The sequence below is a fragment of the Physeter macrocephalus genome, chromosome 18 (genome assembly GCF_002837175.3).
Source record: "Physeter macrocephalus isolate SW-GA chromosome 18, ASM283717v5, whole genome shotgun sequence".
Taxonomy (NCBI): Eukaryota; Metazoa; Chordata; class Mammalia; order Artiodactyla; family Physeteridae; genus Physeter; species Physeter macrocephalus.
In genome coordinates this window covers 19606583-19623475 of record NC_041231.1, presented here as the reverse complement: position 1 = coordinate 19623475, position 16893 = coordinate 19606583, and the positions used below count along the sequence as shown (strand labels likewise).

Genomic DNA, 16893 nt, shown 5'->3' with positions numbered 1-16893 from the left:
CTGGGCCCGTGAGCCTTGGCCGCTGAGCCTGCGCGTCCGGAGCCTGTGCTCCGCAACGGGAGAGGCCACAACAGTGAGAGGCCCGCGTACCGCAAACAAAAAAAAAAAAAAAAAAAAGCTTGCTTTGGTTTTTTGTTTTTTTAATCACAGTTGGTAGTTTATTCCATTCATATTTGTTGTCATTATCATGTTTTCTGTTTATTCTTGCTCTAAATATGTTTTGCCCCAGCACATGTTCAATAGGTTTAATTCTTTGCATGCAGATTTTCAGTATATTTCCCAAGCTTCTATGTTACATTTTATTTCAAACAGTGACTCAAATACTAATTTGGAATAATAAAGTTTAAGATTTTCTAGAAGTTACAGCAGTGACATGGAAAGTATATTTAATGATGACTAGATTGTGGTTATATTGGATTCAATTTCATAATGAATGGAATTGTTGATACAGGTCCCTTTTCCTTTACTCAAGATTATTATACATGCCATAAATATATGTTGCAAAATTTAATAATCATGTATTCAGAGGCACCTATAAATCTTAGTTTTATTTAGTATTCAGAAAACAATTAAAAAACAATCTTAATGGCAGATTTGGATTTAGATCCTGTGTCCATTATTAGGACTCCGTTTTAGGAAACAATTCGCTCTGCTTCTCTAGAGCAGAGTGTATAAAGACAAAGAGCAATTCAGGTGGTGGCTAAAATATTAGCCTAATTTAGACTTCTCTGGTAATGAATGTTGAAAGGATGTTGAGTGAGACTTTGTGTTTTTTGTTGTTATGGCTGCTCCCAAGTTGGTAGTTAGAACCCACAGCGGAAAGCAGAGTGGAGCCTTGTGTTGCTGAAACTTGGCCTCTGTTCACCGCTGCCTGATAGAAACTTGGAGAAAGAGTGTTGGTGGAGTAGAAAAGAATAGCTTTATTGCTTTGCCAGGGAAAGGGAGTCACAGTGGGCTAATGCCCTCAAAACTGTGCGTCCAGCCCTGGAGAGGGTAGTGAGGAGTCTTACAGTGTTCACAGAGCAGGGCGTGGTCAGCTCCGTGGACATTCTTCTGATTGGCTGGTGGTGAGGTAATCGGGAATCAGCATCTTCACCCTTCTGCTTCCAGCTGGTCTGGGGTCTACGTGCTTGTGGGCGGCAGACAGTTAACTTCTTCCACCTGGTGGGGGTTTCAGTATCTGCAAAACAGCTCAAACGACACGGCCCAGAATATCATCTACAGTCTCTGAGGAGGAACTGAAGGTCCTTGACTTTGTTTAAATGGCTAAAGTACTATTATTGTGTTTTTCTTGACTGTTTCCCTTTCTTTCTGCATTTTCTCATTTCTCTGATTAAATTTATTCTTTGACTAACAGACAAAAGGCAGGTGGAGGACATGAGTAGGGGTCTTTTGTGGGAAGGCTTCATAGAGTCCTGCTCGGTTACACTAGTATACCACTCGAGTTTCCCAGGAGTTGAAAGCAGAAGCCAGATTTCCCCGACCATTACCTCAGCTGCCCAGCTTGTACACAGAACTAATTAAGGCCAGGAGGGTGAGAGTGCCTCTTTGAAATGTTTTATCCTTGTGCAATGTACACTGTCGGTGGTAAGAGGGGATTCTCTCTGTAGAGCTTTTCCCTTTGTAAAGCCAAGTGAAGGGGTCAATGAAACATTCGCACAGATTGATACGCCTGAAAGGTGGGAGTCTGGCCGTTTGTTCCCTGTTCCCTGAATCAGTGATGACTTCCTGATCTACTACTGTGCTGATGTGAGCAGGGCAGGAGCAAACTGAGGCGAGAGGGTAGGGTGGACCCAGTAAAGCAGCCCAGACTTTCACCATTGGGCCTAGCAGGGTGCCTGAAATGTCCCATCTATCAAACAGACATTATTAAGTAGCTGGTACCTCACCCTGGGGGGGGGTTGCTAGGAGCACAGTGACAGCAGCAACAAGAGGGTCTGGGCTCTGTACTTAGGGGTGGAAACTGGGTAGAGGTGGGAGTGCCAGGGCCCTGTTCAGGAGCCGACACAACTGAAGATCCAGGCTAGAAGAATCAGTTCGAATTCCAGGATGCTAGAGAGAGAGGAGGAATAAAAGAAGCGATGACATTGCTCTCCTCATTCCAGCTCCTTCCAGCATAGTTTTGGCCAGAAGTGGGGAAGGAGGGAGCATTCTGAACCAGCCTGAGATTTAGTGATAAAGAGTGACTTGAGGCTTATGGAATAAGATAGCATAGAGTGGTGGGAAGCAGAATTTGGCAAAGTAGTGTTGAAAGCAATGTTTGAAGAAAAAAGTGAAATCATTTCAGGCTAATGTTCCAACCTAGGTGAGAGTCCTTGATAAACCAATCACAGCTGGATTAGAGAACTCCATGAGGCCTCCTATTCTCTTTTCCCTGCACGTAGACCCCTTGTGCCCACTGATTGTTTTTCTAGCTCGTCGTAGGCAGAGTGGTTGACAGGAGATTATAGAAGTCTGCTTGATATATTTACCAAGTAGAAATTCCCATGAGATGAAATACAGGGAATGTATGAGGGTGGAGAAAGTGTCACAATTTTTAACTTTGAATGGACGTTGGCATAAATAGAAATCCAGGGATGCAGAGCTGCTAAGGCTGATATTTTCATGCTAAGCTGTAGAAATCGGGAAATGTGTGATAACGTTATGTGACAGAGAGATGAAGCGGAACAACGGAGACAGGAAGGGGAAATCAAAGTGAACATTGATGAATGTGGTGAGACTATTGTATGTTATGGATGCATCCTGGTTCTTCCTTTCGTACGCGTGCTGTGTTTGAAGCACTCTTATGAAAGTCGTCTTTCATGTTAAGTGGAGATCATGTTTTTGCGACATTTCTATTTGGTAGTCATATCTCTAGCTATTAAAAATCACATTGTGATAAAACTGTTCTGATATGTGCTAGCTGTGAAATCATACGGTAGACATTTTCTGCAAAAGTAGCAGGATTTCAGCAGAATTGGGTAAATGCAATTTTATATTCATAAGTAATATGCATATAAATAATTTTATCAGTTGCCTTAAATACACGGAATTCTTATACCTATTTACTTTTAAATTGCCATTGTTTTTTTACTTTACCATAATATTGCTAGTGTTATTTAAAACATTTTATTTGTACAAGTACATGTAGCAATACAAAAAATATTGGGGAAATTTATTCTTTTCAAAGCCTCAGGATGTATCTGTATTTGTTGCAGTAGTTGTTTTATTTCTTTCATTACCTTGTTTTCTTGTGAAATTTGCAGGTACTCTCGTACTCTTCCAAACCTTAGGGGTACTGATATATGTATTTCCGATTCATAATTTTGTTTTTTATTCCTATCAATACACTGTTCTTTGGCATTTCTGAATGGATTTTATGGTCTTCTTCCAAGTCTTAGATTTAGTAATAGATACATTTCTCCTTTTTTTTTTTTTTTTTTGGCTGTGCCGGGTCTTAGTTGTGGCACATTGGATCTTTGAGGCATGTGGGATCTTCTCGTTATGGCATGCGGTCTGCTTGGGCTTCTCTCTAGCTGTGGCATGCGGGTTTTCCCTCTCTAGTGGTGGCGCACGGGCTCCAGGGTGCATAAGGTTAGTAGTTGTGGCACGTGGGTTTAGTTTCCCCATGGCACGTGGGATCCTAGTTCCCTGACCAAGGATCGAACCAAGGTACCCTGCATTGGAAGGCAGATTCTTTACCACTGGACCACCAGAGAAGTCCTAGTAATAGATATATTTCTAATTCATAAATTTCAAGCTTTCTTTTATTTCCCCTTTGCAGTTTCCCTCTCAGAAACATTTCAAGAACACAAATTCCTTTCATTACAAAATACTGTGTTTTGGTTCTGTGGACATAGGAAGATGAGGTAGACATAGATTCTTCCCTCAGGTAGCTTATGTAGGAAGTTAACGTGTTAGCCATGACACTCAGTTGCAAGAAGCCAACGAAGGCAAGAGAGACTTTTCAGTCTCATAACTAGAAAGGCTATGGAGTTGTTTGCATTGTGGAAAAGACGTTACAAGATCAGGCAAGAGTTTATGTTGAACTAGTTCAAAGTAGCAATCAGCACATTTTGTGATAAACGTTCCAAAGATGACTGACCGCTGGATTTGTACTCTCGACTCGACACATCCTCTCATTCATTCAAGCATTCATTCACCCAGTACTTATTGCACTCATATGATTGCCAGGCATTTGGTGCTGGGGATACAGAGATGAACAAGACAGATTTCTTGCCTTTATGGGAGTTATAGTCTAACCTTGGGAGGTAACAAATAGCCAAACCAATGAAGAGGTAATAAAGTGTCAGGTGGTGATATTTCCCATTAAGAAAAGTAAAAGCGGGGACATGGGCCACCGTTAAATATGATAGCCAAGGAAGGCCTCTCTGCACGGGTAACGTTGGATCAGAGTAGTAGCTGTGTGAGTATCTGGGAAGGAGCCATTCAAGTGAGGTGAACAGCAGTGGCAAAGATTTTAGGAAAGAAAGTTTGGCACATACTCTAGGAACAGTGAGGAGGTCATAGTAAATCAAGCACTTCATGGAAGTTTTGTGCATTTTTCAGTCTTTTTGGTGTTGCTGAGTGTACAATAGCTAGAATTTGCTTAGTGACTTTTTCACGACCAAAAAGAGGTTGCCCCTCCTGTGACCACATTCAGAGTGCCTCATCCAAGAACCTGAATCAATATGTTTTAGTTTGTCTGCCTTTTCCCCCCAAGTATTTAAGCTCTTTAATTTCTTTGAGATAATTATGACTCCCGAACTTCATCACTTTCTCCTTAGGCCCCATCATGTCCTTTAATCTTATGCAGGAGCTGGGTCCTCTCTGCACCTTTATTGTTCTGCCATTAAGCCTCATCGATACTGGTGGGAGCGAAATTCAGCAGATTCACATTATTCCCTGTCGCTTCCTTCTCCCATTGTCTTCTGTGGATGGGTGAAATTGCGTATGTTAGGAAATTATCAGATCCATGAGTTTGATGTTAGGTTTATGTTTTCTATTAAAAATAACATCTTTCAAAAATTTAGCTGTCTAAGTATGGATGCTTCTTGTTTTTAAATTATAATCTGTCTATATTTAAACTTGAGGTGGCAGGATGATAATATGCATGGACGTGTCTCCTAACTGTTCTTACATACTCTTGCCCATGTGGTAGTTCCTCATACTCTACATAGAGATTCTTTCTGAAATACAAATTTGATCATACCGTCGTTCTGCTTGACATTACTTGGCGTGCCTTAAAATTAATTTCTATTATCTTGGGTAAAGACAAGCTCTTTACATGGTTTACAAAGCTTCAGTAATACAAACCTAAGTAACTTGCAGGCTCAACTGTGAACACATCCCCCCTCTCTTCACCAACTCCCATCCACTGACCTATACCTTCCTCATTTTCTCCAGGCCCGCCTGACCATAAAACCTTTGCACATGCTCATGTATCTGTGCCCACTACATTCTCTTGCCTCTTTGCCCAACTAGCTCCTGGACATCCTACCCTAGCTCAAGTCAGTTGTCACTTCAGAGTCATCTTTGCTGGGTAGATGGATCTCCTCCTTCTAAAATAGCACCTCTTCCGTCTCCTTCTTTGCACTTACCATATTTTCAGTTTTATCTTTATTTGTGTGATTATTTAGTTAACATCTATTTACCCCATAGGAATGTAAGCTCCATGGTAATTGGAACAATATATTTGCTTACCATTGTGTCTCATGGCTTAGCCCTTGGCTGGACACACGGTAGGTACTTAATCAATATTTGTGGTGCAAAGAACCCAAAATGAGTAAGAATGAATGTATGAATGAAAATAAACGAATATCCACACCAGATCTGCCCAATAGAACTTTCTTCAGTGATAGAAATGTTCTGTATCTGCCTGGTCCAATATGGTAGCCTGAAGTCACATGTGGTTGTTGAGCACTTGAAGTGTGACTAGTGTGACTGAGAAATTGTTAATTCTGTTTCATTTTAATTAAAATTAAATTTAAAAATTAAAATTAATTAATGTAAATGTCAATAGTATATGTGGCTAATGGCTACCATTTTTGAAAGAGCAAATATGGACAGAGTACTGTCTCACATGGAATTTCTGATCCCTGTAAAGCAGTGTGCACACACGTATACAATTTTGGGTACTAGTCACATACATCACTCTTCCAATGTAAATGAGTTTGCCTAGGTTAAACCATCCTCAAATTAACATTCAAAACTATTAAGCCAACTAACGCTGTCTTTAGATAAGCAGAATAAATATACCCACTATTCAAATGAGTTAAATGAGGAAAGAACTGATTTTCAAGTTCACCAACCCACAAGCTTCTAAACCCAGATACTGGAATAGAACTTTCTGTTGAAATCATTGTTTGGTTTATTTATTTTTTTAACCTGAGTGTGAAGTAGGCTGACACACATGCTACCAATAGCTCCCTTTCACTGGAAACAGCCCATTATTTGGTTTTAGTTTCCCCTACTGTGGTTTTCAAATTTTAAATAGAATATTTTTGGCCATTTTCAGGAGCATCTAAGTCATCTGTAATTGAAAAAAATTTTTCCTCCAGTTGGGGAAATACAGGTATATTTTGTCTCAGTCAATGCCAAATTTTTCTGTGTTTCTTTCATTTATATGAGGATTTACCCAATTGCTAATTGCAAGAAATACTGATGTTTAATTTCTTAAGTTTTCTATATAAACCGCTGTGATCCTTGTAGCATCTTCTTGTATCTTTCTAGTGGACCATATAACTTAGCCTCAGCATTTTATGGGAAAGAATTACCTCCCTTTTCTGACTAAGCAACTTAGATAGTATATCCTGTTAACACAGGCTCCAGGCTGGTCTTGCTCACCACTGTATCTTCAGTGCCTAACATGGCACTGTGCACACAGTAGGTGCTGGTTGGGATTATTCTACCCATTTGCTAATAATGAAACTACCCCTTAGATTGGGAGAGGGCAGGCAGGACCAGTGATGGCCCAAGTTTACTTAGCTGTTGGCTCGTAGGGCTGGGCCAGGCTCTTGCTCACTGCATGACTCATTATGTAGTATCATACTCATATCCTAAGAATGTATTTTGCTATCTTAAAATAATTTGTTTTTTTAAAAAATTTATTTATTGATCTTTGGCTGCGTTGGGTCTTGGTTGCTGTGTGCGGGCTTTTTCTAGTTGCAGCGAGTGGGGGCTATTCTTCGCTGCAGAGCACGGGCTTCTCATTGCAGTGGCTTCCCTTGTTGTGGAGCATGGGCTCTAGGCATGTGGGCTTCAGTAGTTGTGGCCTACGGGCTCTAGAGCGCAGGCTCAGTAGTTGTGGCACACGGGCTTAGTTGCTCCGCGGCATGTGGGATCTTCCCAGACCAGGGCTCGAACCTGTGTCCCCTGCATTGGCAGGTGGATTCTTAACCACTGTGCCACCAGGGAAGCCCTAATTTGTTTCTTAAACTTAATATTCATTGGTCAGATTTCCATTGTCCGATTGAAAAAATAAATCTATCATTGCAGAACAGAAGCAAATATCCTACTTGCTTTCCAGTTATTTGCGAGTGCTTTTAACTTCCACAATATTACATTCTTATTTCTGTTTATGTGTATTGGTGGCAAGAGTGGGTCCAGGTTTGCTTCATGTCTATGATAAAAAACATATGTTATGAATTGTTCTGGTTACACAATTTTGTCAATTAGTGTAGTGAAATATTCAGTATTTTGCTGCAGAAAGAGCCAACAGATGGTTTGCATGGTGTCATGGACAGGGAACGTGGACACCTAGAGACCAGGTGTGTTGCCTTTTTTCCAGTAGTCTGTTTATGTATTTATAAGACTGTTGAATGGGGAATTTAATAAACTTACTGTTTTATCATGAGAAATCTTTATTTCCTGAAATTGAGAAAAGGCCGTTACTACTATTCAAAAAGATAGTTCTTGGTCTGAAAAGAACACTTGTGTAAAGATAAACTTACATAAAAGGATGCATGTGTAAAATTTAAACGTTATTAGCGATGATATAAAGATACTATTAATTGAATATATATATATGTGCCAAGCAATTTTCTAAGCATTTTATACTTAATCTCATTTCATTTTTAAAGCACTCTTACTCCCTTTTTCTTTTCTTTTTTTGCGGTACGCGGGCCTCTCACTGTTGTGGCCTCTCCCGTTGCGGAGCACAGGCTCCGGACGCGCAGGCTCAGCGGCCATGGCTCACGGGCCCAGCCGCTCCGCGGCACGTGGGATCCTCCCGGACCGGGGCGCGAACCCGTATCCCCTGCTTCGGCAGGCGGACTCTCAACCACTGCGCCACCAGGGAAGCCCTATTACTCCCTTTTTATAGTTGAAAAAACTGTGAATTTGAAAGGTTAAGAAAGTAATTCAAGTTCTAAAACCTAGTAATCAGAGGAGTTAGAGTTGAAGACCTACTGGACTTCAAAGTTCAAATAAATCACCTATTTATACCATTCTTTTAAAAATAAATTTTATGTTATAAAAGTTATCATGACAATGAATATATATTTTCCTCACCAAAATAAAATGTGAAGGTAAAGATCATGTCTGTTTAATTCACTACTCTATTTAATGCACATAATATATATATATAATGTATATACATTGTAGTTACTCAATAAAATATGTTGAATGAATCATCTTGTTCTGAAGGCTGGAGTCGTTAAAGCATTAAGGCTGTTAGAGTCTTGCTTCGGACACTTTGCAGGGGCGATGGTGGCCTGGGGATGCAGAAGAATTTAACCTGCTTGGAAGAAAGTTGGTGTTTTATCACGCTGGTGGTGTAGTTACAACTAACGGACTTCAGTGACTCCATTCTCTTAGTCCATGAAATTTAAATGGCAATAGCAAAAAGAACTGAAGTCCCAGGGAAAAGCTCATGACTGGAAAGGCTGTTGAGCCCTGATCTGGAAAAGACTTTCATGGCATCATGACATGGAGGTTAAGAGCCTGGATTCTGGTTCAGTTGTAGAGTAGTCCACATAGTAGCTGTAGATATTTTTAAAATGGCTTGTCTTCTCTGCTTCCATGTTATCTCATCTGAAAGTTAGAGATAATTATAGTACGTACCTCAGAGGATTGTTTTTTTACGATTCAGTGAATTATAAAGTTCTTAGAACAGTGCCTGGCACATAGTATGTGTTATATGGTGTTGGTTACATATATAGTCATTCCAGGAAATCATTTATAATACGTGCTGAATGCTTACTGATCTTAAAATGTATTAAACATCTGCCTGGAAATTGAAGGATATTATTTGATAATTAAGGTATTCCCCGTCCTAGAATTAAATGGTAATGTCCACATACTAGGATCATAAAGTAATTCTGAGGAAAGTTTGTATTTAAAAAAGTAAAATAAAGAACTAGGAATTAGTAACTAGTGCCCAGATTATGAAACTAGAGTTTAATAGTCTCTATTTGTATACACACATAACATTAATACACGTAATTTGCCTGTTGACAGAAGAACATAGCATTCAATCCCATGTAATTTCTCGCTCCTTACCACATTCATATTCCTATGTAACTTTTATGCTTTCAGGACCAAAATTGCTTGCGTTTCAAACTACAATCCCTGTGCTTATGATTTGTTTCTCTTAAAACGTACTATGAAAATTGTGCAAAAGTGTTGTTTTTATGCTAGGAATTCAAAGAAAATAAATACCTGGTTTAGGTGGCTGTATTTCTAGATGCTAAATTTGCTTGTTCTTCCTACTCTGTATTTGCCCATTTCCACCTGTTATCTTTGACATGACATTTGGAAATGGTGTAGGAAAGGGAATTAACTCAGAAGTCAGCAGAGTAAGCCTGTGACACATGCATTTATTATATGATGCAAGTGTTTTGCTTTGCTCTTTTAACATCTTTATTTTCTATAATGAGATTTTACTGCTACTGTTTAGAGATTTTACAGTTGCGCACGTAACACAATTGTGAAAGTTCCAGTTTGGGAATTTGTGTTTTACTTCATGTGGCAGAGAGGTGTGTGTGTGTGTGCACGCGCCTGCATTCGTGTGCACGCTTGTGTGTGTGTTGGGAGGAAGCGTGGTTGCTTCAGTACTTCCTCAACTCATGACTGAAACTCTTGTTCTAATTCAGGGAAGAAATAAAGAGCTCTTCAAAACCATCATACTGAATACTTTATTCATCTTCTCTGTGGAAACTGGTCCAGGAAGCAAAGTAAAATTAGGAGACTGTCCAAACAGAGTTACTTTGCTTAACTTAATGTATTGATATTTGCCCACTGCCTTCTATGATTTTAACCTTTCTAGACATCTCTGTGGGGGTGGTTTTTTCGTAGGGCTCACCAGAGACTCCACTGAAATCGTTTACTAGATGCCGAAGTTCGCCCCCCCACCCCACAATCCCCACTGTGCTTAACTGGCTATTGACCTGGGAGCTGTCATGTTTGGAAAATACCGTGATGCCATGAATTAATTTCATACCCGTCTCTTTGCGTGAGATCCCAGGGGGCCTTTCTGTGTGTCACAGTACTGCAAGCCGGTCTCTAGTTGCTTTCAAAGCGATGACCCATGGTCAAGAGATCTTGTCACAACATATGGCAACACCTGTCACCAGCTTTCGTGATTGGCATAAAATTAACCTGTTCTTCCCTTTGATTTGCTGCTTTTTTTTTAAACAGTATCTATAAAAAGGCGGGGTAGAAATTGCATTTGAAAGCAGCTTTCTGTCACTTCAAGAAGCATAATGGGGGCTTCCCTGGTGGCTCAGTGGTTGAGAGTCCGCCTGCCGATGCAGGGGACGCGGGTTCGTGCCCCAGTCCGGGAGGATCCCACATGCCGCGGAACGGCTGGGCCCGTGAGCCATGGCCGCTGAGCCTGTGCGTCCGGAGCCTGTGCTGCGTAACAGGAGGGGCCACAACAGTGAGAGGCCCGCGTACCGCAAAAAAAAAAAAAAAAAAAAAAGAAGCATAATGGTAGATTTGGGATGTTGGACCTAAGGAAGAGAACATTTCCTTGCAGAGGTACACACAGAGTTACTCAATAAAAGTGGTATTTTATGATGTTATGAATGGCAGTCTGCAAATCTCAGACAGGAAGTAATGTTTTAGTATCTGAACACTATCAAGGATAGGAACAAAGCAAGGAATGGCATTATTTTGAGTCTTGTTGTGAAAGAAAAAAACAGGAAGCTTGGATTTGCCCTTGGCTGTTAAATGGTTTCAATCAAGTTGGGATTGCTCTGATTTCTCTGTATTTCTCATGCCCAGATCTTAGTATTCTTATGGGGACATGAATAAAATGCACCTATAGAATAACAACATTCAGAATTATGACAGGTATCTGAGAAAAATAGATCAATGATGTTTAGCCTTTAGGTACTTGGGAATTTTTCAGTTACTTTTAAGGATAAGGACAGAGAAGAAAATAGCCAACCACTTACTTGGCTTTCTACTTTAGTGAAATAGTGAAAAAATTTTGATCTAACAATTTCCTAGTGAAGGAGATACCTGGTTCCTTTTATCACCGTACTATTTTTTTAATCTTATACATCTTTTTACATACCTTTAGCTTCTTAAAAGGTTTACTGTAATTAAGGGAGAGCTATTTTCTGTAGCTGGTCTCTTCTCAATTAAGTTAAACACTTCTTAGATTCTGTGAGTTTTAGTATTCAAATACAATAAATAACAAAGACGAATTTGTCATCTTTTTCCTTTTTTTCTCTCTCCAGTCTGGACTGGTTGCTCTAAATTCTGGAGTGATCAATTTTTCCTGGCATTTCTTAAATGATCTTTATTATTCAGTGAATTCCCTTCAAAAGTATAAACGTTAGTCCTTGTATGGTTTTGGAAATTGATGGCTGCTCTTCTCAAAGGATGGTAGATGGGGATGATTGAAGGAGTAGAGCAAAGAGCTGAGTTAAAACAATAGGGAAAGAGGAAGATAGTACTAGAGACAAAGGGAGAAGAGGGCAGCCGTTGTGAAACAATCTGAAGTAGGGATTAGGGATTTAAAGGCTGCTTAGACTTGATTAATAGATCCTGTAAAAATGAAATGCTGAGCCAAGGGAAAAAATTGCACTTGCGAAGTCCCTTGAAAATGTGTTAATGCCTTTACTTGGCAAGCAGGGTTTTTTTTCCTACTGAGTATAAAACCACTGCATAAAAATATAGTCCTTTATTTCACATTGTCCAGTGTTTATTCTAAACTGCTGATTATGCTTATGTTGGGATGAAATCAGATTTCCACTAGACAAAAAGAAAAGAGAAATAAATGAAAAGAGGTCTGTACTGGTGCTATATGGGTCTATGGAATATCTTTGCTAAGTCAGAATTAAGATAAGATTTTAAAATTAGATTTTAAAATGTTACTGATAGACTAAGACTTAATTTCAGCAACAGTGACGATAATTTGTACTTAAAGAATGGGAGATTTTGCAGGGTTTTTTCAAGAGACTGTTGTGTTGACATGGATGGTATATAAACCTTTTTCTAACAAAATTTGTCAAGAAAATTGAAACTCAGTCTTCTTAAAAGAAGAAAATAATCTGTGGCAAAGCATTTTCTCATTAATGACAAACTGAAGGACCTACAAAATAATTTAGATAAGAATTAAAATGCTGAAATATTTTCATTACTGGTAAAGCTGGTTCAGAACTCCTTCTGGTATATTTACTACATGCGAGCAGTATCTGAGAGAGAGAACCTCTGTCTAAAGGCAAGCATTCAAGAACGGCACAAGAGGCGAGAGTCAGGGGGTGATGGAAACTGTCTCCTCGACTATAATCAACTAAATGACTTTTCCTATGAGGGATCAGTGAAGGGTAAAGAGGTCAACTACAAGAACTTTAGTGTGTTGGTTAGATGGGTAGTTTAATACATACTCTTCTCTCATGGGTTATAGATGGCAATCTTTTTCCTCCCTGGTTTTAGGAGTTAACTAATAGTAAGTGCCCGTCCTCCCTGTCACTCATACACACCCACACACAAACGTGTGCACACACATACGGATGTATATACACACAGACACACACAATATATAAAACTCTTGGCTAGAGAATTTTCCAATCAAGAATATCACATTCGCTAACCTAGTGGTTCTCATCTGGAGTGATTTTGCCCCTCAGGGAGTATCTGGCAGTGTCTGGAGAGATTGTTGATTGTCACAACTTGGGAAAGGAAAGGGTGCTACTGGTCTCTCATGAGTAGAGGGTCAGTGATTCTCCTACACATTCTACAATGTGCAGGATATCTCTCCAAAGCAAAGAATTATCTGGTCCAAAATTTCAGTAGTGCTCAGGTTGTAAAACCTTAACCGTTTTGAGTAACTTAGTCTCCTTAGCAATTGTTCAGTGTTTCAGAGTTATTCCTTTTTAGACTTCTACTCCCCAAGAAATTGCCAAAGAGCCTGGGAATTTACATGACTCCATGGGTGCATAGAAAGGGGCTCATAGCCAAGTGATCAGGCCCGTGCTATCTTCTGATTCCTTTCTTGCTCTCACCACCATGCCCTGCAGTTAGCATTTAATGTCTAAGTCATCCAGTCATGACCAGCACCCCAGGCTGTTGTAAATTATGAGGCTGGTCAAATTGTGATTCTGCTGGTTCTTTTGCACTACCAGGGCCCGGAAATCCTCTGGTTTTGATTATGCACCTCAAGTTTTGTTAAGTGGTGTGTTGGAGGACAGGGGGAACAAAAAAGTGCCTACCAAACTGAGCATGCATCATGAGACTGAAAAATGAGGCAGGGTGGGATTGGGCAGACAAAGATCTGGAAGCATTTGCAGCTGCATTCCACACTGCCGATGGGCCATTGGGATAATTTTATAGTTAACCTAGGGTATAGGGATAGGTGCTTGGAAACAGGACATGAATTCGTAAGTCAAGATTTATGAATGGGTAACTACCAGTAGTTTTGTTGCTGGGGGAATAGTCACTGCAAGTTGCCATCATTGTTTGGGGACTAACGGGACTAACAGAGCATAGAGCCATCTGGTCCTAATGATTATTAAATGATACCTATTAACTACAAAGCCCTTCATAACAGAAGTGATTTACTGCCCAGTACAGTCCTGCATAGGGTCAGTGGAAGCACAGGAGAAAATGTAAGAGCCCAAGATGACATCAGTTGTGCTAACTGCCATACGTGGTGCTAGGCCCCTCTGAGTCTTAGCCATATCATCTGTCCAACTCATCGCTGGAGCCTGTAATGGTTAATTTTATGTGTCAAATTGGCTAAGCCACAGTGCCCAGATATTTGGTCACACATTATTCTAGGTGTTTCTGTGAAGGTGTTTTTTGGATGAGATTAACATTTAAATTGGTGAACATTAAGTAAAGCAGATTGACCTCTGTGATGTGGGTGGGCCTCATGCAATCAGTTGAAGGCTTTTATGGAACAGAGTCTGACCTTGCCTGATGGCAAGAAGGAAGTCTGACAGCAGACGGCCTGTGGACTCAAACTGCAACTCGTTCCTGGGTCTCCAGCCTCTTAGCTTACTCTGCACAAATGGGATTTAAGAAGCCTCACTATTGTGTGAGCCAGTTTCTGAAAATAAATCTCTGTATATCTGTATCTACATCTATATACATATATACATTTCCTCTTGGTTCTGTTTCTCTGGAGAAGTTATACTAATACAGGTTTACTCCATCCTGGTATAGTGGCTCTGTGGTTTTCTATTCACCTCTTACTGTGTCCTCCCACAAAAGCCCATGGAAACTTCTGGATCTTCAATTTCCTTGTTGATCTTCTGCCTAGTTATTTTATCCATTATTGAAAGTGAAGTATTGAAATTTCCAACTATTATCGTTGAATTGTCTATTTCTCTCTTCATTTCTGTCCATTTTTAATCTTGTGTATTTGGACTCTGTTTTAAGGTACACTTAGTTTATAATTGTTATATCTTCTGACGGGTTGACTTACTAGCATTATAAAGAATGTCCCTCTTTGTCTTTAGTAACAATGTTTTTCTTAAAGTCTATTTTGTCTAATGGTAGTATAGCCACCCAAGATCTGTTTCAGTTACTTTTTCTTCCTTTTACTTTCAGCCTATAAACATTTTTGAATCAGAAGTTTTTCACTTCTGAACAGCATCCGGCTGGAAAATTTTCTTTAAGCTCTGCTTTCAAATTAGAGTGTTGAATCCATTTACATTTAATGTAATTATTGATAGAGTAGAATTGACATCTAGCATTTTGCTATCTTTTCTGTCAATTATTTTGTTTTTCTACTCCTCCCTTAGTACCTTCTTTTGTGTTAAATAATTGCTAGTGTATCATTTCTTTCCTTGTTGCTTCTTTTTCTGTATTTTAAATTTTATTTTCTTAATGGTTGCCCTGAGGATTATAATTAGTCTGACCTAAAAAAATCTATCAAATTAATACTAAACAATAGTATACAGAACCTTTGCCCCAGTATATTCCTGTTATCTCCTCTCTGCTTTGTGCTGTTATTGTCATACAAATCACATCTTTTTACAATGTAAGCTCATCAATACAGTCTTATAATTATCGCTTCATGTCATTATCTTTTAATCAGGAGGAAAAAAGAGCTATAAAAAATACATATACAATGTCATATATTTTCCTTTACTGGTGCTTTTTATTCCCCTGTGTAAATTCAACTTAACACCTAGTGCCCTTTCATTTCAGCTTGAAGGAGTCACATTAATATTTCTTGTGGGACAGATATGGTAGCGTCAAATTAAGTTTTTGTTGACCTGGGAATGTCTTAATTTCTCCTTAATTTTGAAGAATTGTCTTGAGGGACTTAGAATTTTTGGTTAATCATTAGCACTTTGAATATGTCATCCCACTGATCAATGTGGAAGCCCCCATAAATTTACATGTCATCCTTAAAAAGGGGCCATGGTAATCTTCTCTGTATCATTTCAGTTTTAATATACGAGCTTCCAAAGCATACACTATGGGTCCCTCCATACTATAGTGGAAATGAGGAAGACTTGGAGGAAGCTGCGTCTACTCCCTATCTTTTTATAAATCCTGCCTTTGCAACTCATAACCTAATTTATGGGCCATGCTATGTAAAATGTAGGACCTCCAAGGAAATAACATTTTTCTTTTCTGTCCAGTGATCTAAGTATAATCCCCACTGTTGGAGCATCTGTTTTTGAAAAGCCTCTGCTCAAAGTCTTTGCCTAGATTCCAGTTTGCTACCGAATCATATGCAGAAGCATTCCATCTACATAGTTAATACATTTCTCGCTTGTGACAGTGATGCTCGTTTTTGGGAAAGAGACACATGCCTTTCATTTGAAGAAGACATTATATTTACTTCATGGGGCACCTAACTAAAAACTGGTGATCGGTTCTCACTTACAGCCAATCTGTTCACAAGTATCATTAGCAATAATGCCAAAATGACGATACGGTCTCTCCCCAAACTCATGTGCATCTTTTTATGCAGTCCAATGTTTTACTGTTAAAAAGAACAAGTTCTGTGGAGACACAATAAGATGATAGCAAGACTATAAATGTCCTGCAATTAGCAATCACTAATATGGTTTATTTTAGTCCAACACGGAGTGTTGTGACTGCTGGAGTTTGGTTTATATATGCATATATCTATCATCGAAGTACCCATTCATCCAGCCATATATCCCTCTCTCTTTCCATCTAGCAAGTCAACTATCTATTAGTTTCAATCTGTGTGTAGTCCATCTACAACATGTCTTTTTTCTTCACAGAAATTCAATTTGGTACTAGCATATGATAGTTGTCTAATAAATATGTGTTAAGTTAAATTCTTATGAGGAATAGAGAATAGTATAAAGCATTAGTATTCTTAAAATTGGGGGCTGGGTGCTTCTCTTTTGTAGGGTGCTGTCTTCCACAACTTTGGGTGCTTAGCATCAGCGTCCCTGGCCTCCCAGTAGACGCCAGCATTACCCTGCCAGTTGCGATAGGTACAGACATCTTTAGATATTGTGAAATGTC

General features: G+C 39.4%; 1 protein-coding gene and 1 non-coding gene across 9 annotated transcripts in view; one reads left to right on the top strand and one right to left on the bottom strand.

Annotated features, from left to right (window-relative positions):
- The window catches only part of CHL1 (cell adhesion molecule L1 like), a 278402-nt gene that overhangs the window by 139158 nt on the left and 122351 nt on the right, over nucleotides 1-16893 (top strand). The window lies entirely within an intron of this gene.
- Nucleotides 15755-15857, bottom strand: LOC112064991 (U6 spliceosomal RNA). The gene has a single exon (XR_002891779.1). It is a non-coding gene; the product is annotated as a U6 spliceosomal RNA (small nuclear RNA).